The sequence below is a fragment of the Cynara cardunculus genome (assembly GCF_001531365.2).
Source record: "Cynara cardunculus var. scolymus isolate 2C chromosome LG 5, CcrdV1, whole genome shotgun sequence".
Classification (NCBI taxonomy): Eukaryota; Viridiplantae; Streptophyta; class Magnoliopsida; order Asterales; family Asteraceae; genus Cynara; species Cynara cardunculus.
The window spans coordinates 27,010,514-27,013,088 of record NC_037532.1 but is presented as its reverse complement, the minus strand read 5'-3'; positions in this window follow the sequence as shown (position 1 = coordinate 27,013,088).

Sequence of the window (2,575 nt, the reverse complement as noted above, 5' to 3'; positions counted from 1 at the left end):
TGTGGCAATGAAAATAAGTTTAGTCCCTGATATTCATGAAGAAGTTCTGAGATGTCAAAAGGAAGCAATAAAAGAAGATCTTATCAAATCAGAAAGGTTGGGTAAGATAATTTCAACCTTGGAACCAAATGACAAAGGAATTATGTGTTTTCAAGGGCAAATTTGGGTACCATATTTTGGAAATGTCCGAAGTATGATATTGAATGAAAGTCATAAATCCCGATACTCTATCCATCCAAGCACCAATAAGATGTATTGAGATTTAAAACCTTTTTATTGGTGGCCAGGATTAAAAAGAGACATAGCTCAATATGTGGAACAGTGTCTGACATGTTTACAGGTTAAGATTGAACATCAGAAGCCGTATAAAAGTCTTCAATCGTTAGAGATACCTGTATGGAAATGGGATCACATTACCATGGATTTTATTATGAAGTTACCTCGAACTCCAAAGGGGTATGACGCGATTTGGGTAATTGTTGATCGTTTATTTAAATCTGCACATTTTCTACCAATAAGAGAGAAATACTCTTTAGAAAAGTTAGCGCAGATTTACATCAAAGAAATTGTTACCAGACACGATGTTCCATTGTCTATTATCTCTGATAGAGATAGTCGATTTACTTCCAAGTTTTGGGAAGGGCTACAGAAAGCTTTAGGATCTGAAATTCGGTTAAGTACAACTTATCATCCGCAAACAGATGGGCAAAGTGAGAGAACTATCCAGACTCTCGAAGATATGTTGAGAAGCTGTATCATTGATTTCGGGGGATCGTGGGATGATCATTTGCCATTGATAGAATTTGCATATAACAATAGTTACCAGTCCAGCATCCAAGCGACACCGTATGAAGTGTTGTATGGACGAAAATGTCGAACGCCATTGTGTTGGAATGACGTGGGTGAAAAACAACTAACAGGTCCTGAAATTGTCCAAGAAACTTCTGAAAAGATCGAACAGATCCATAAGAGAATCAAAACTGCACAAGATCGCCAGAAAAGTTATGCAGATAATCGTCGAAAGCCGATTGAATTTGATATAGGTGATTTTGTGATGTTAAAAGTTTCGCCATGGAAGGGTGTTGTCAGATTTGGAAGGAAAGGAAAGCTCAGTCCAAGGTATGTAGGGCCGTTCAGAGTATGTAAATGAATTGGGCCAGTAGCATATCAATTAGAGCTACCAGAAGAACTAAGTCTAATTCACAACACTTTTCATGTGTCGAATCTGCGGAAATGTTTGGCAAATCCGAATCTAGCTATACCAATGCCAGAGATTGAATTAGACAGTAAACTGAATTTTGTGGAAACACCGGAAGCTATAATTGATCAAAAGATCAAGGTGTTGAAAAACAAAGAAATCAGTCTGGTAAAGGTTCAGTGGAAGTTTCACAAGGGACCAGAAGCAACATGGGAATTGGAATCAAAGATGAGATCATAATACCCATGGCTTTTTGATTAAAGGAATTCCGGAACGGAATTCTTCTGAAGGGGTGGATAATCTGATAACTGAGTCCAGGTTATCACCCAAGGTATTTATTATGTGAATTAATTGTTTATGTGAATACGTGTTTACGTAAATTTAAGATGTGAGTATGTGTATTTTTATGCATAGGGATATATGCATAATGTAAATATATATATGTGTGTGTGTGTGTGTGTGTGGAGTGTGTATACATTATATATGTGCTTGATATGGGTATGTATATATTTATATAATCATATGTGCATGAAGTATGTATGTGTGCATGAGGTAGATGTGTAGGGTGCATGAGGTGAATGTGTAGGATGCATGAGGTGGATGTGTAGGATGCATGAGGTGGATGTGTATGTGTGTATGAGAATGTGTAGGATGCATAATTTTGGAGAGTATATAAAGGGGGTGAAGCCCCTCCCTCTCCCACTTTTCTTCTTCTGGTTATTTTTTTCTGAGAAAGAAAGTTGTGTGTTTTAAGAGGAAGAGTTGATCAGATTTCAAAAGGGTTGATTTCAAGTGTTTGATTTCAAACGGCTTGTTAAGGTGAGTGGTTTCTAAACCTTTTTRGCATAAAAATTTATAYTGGTTTTTAGTTGAATGTTATWTATTATTTGAATMAAAAACCATATATTGTGTTTAAAGTTTTATCCGGACAAAGAGTGACTGGATTAGTGTTAAACCGGACAAGAGTGACCGGATTAGTGTTAAGTCAGACAAAGGGTGAATAACGTGTTGTCCGGATTGTTTTAAATCGGACAAAGGGTGGACGGAGAGTTGTCCAGATTATTTTAAACCGGACAAAAGATGATTTTATTTCTAAGTGTTAATCGTTCAAGCTTTAAGCGGGGTATTGACCGGATTTGTTATCCGGACAAATATGTTAGAAATTATTTTAAGTGTTAAACCGGATAAACTTTAAGCGATATCTTATCCGGATATCTTTTGATTTGAAATTTTTATAAGTTTTATATTTAAACTTTTTATATGATATAAAATGTCTATTATTGGGGTTAATTGTGGGTTGTAAAAATGGGTATTTTTATATCTTTTTAAAATAAAAAGATATGTTCCTACCAAGCGTGGTGACATAAGTCTGTTTTG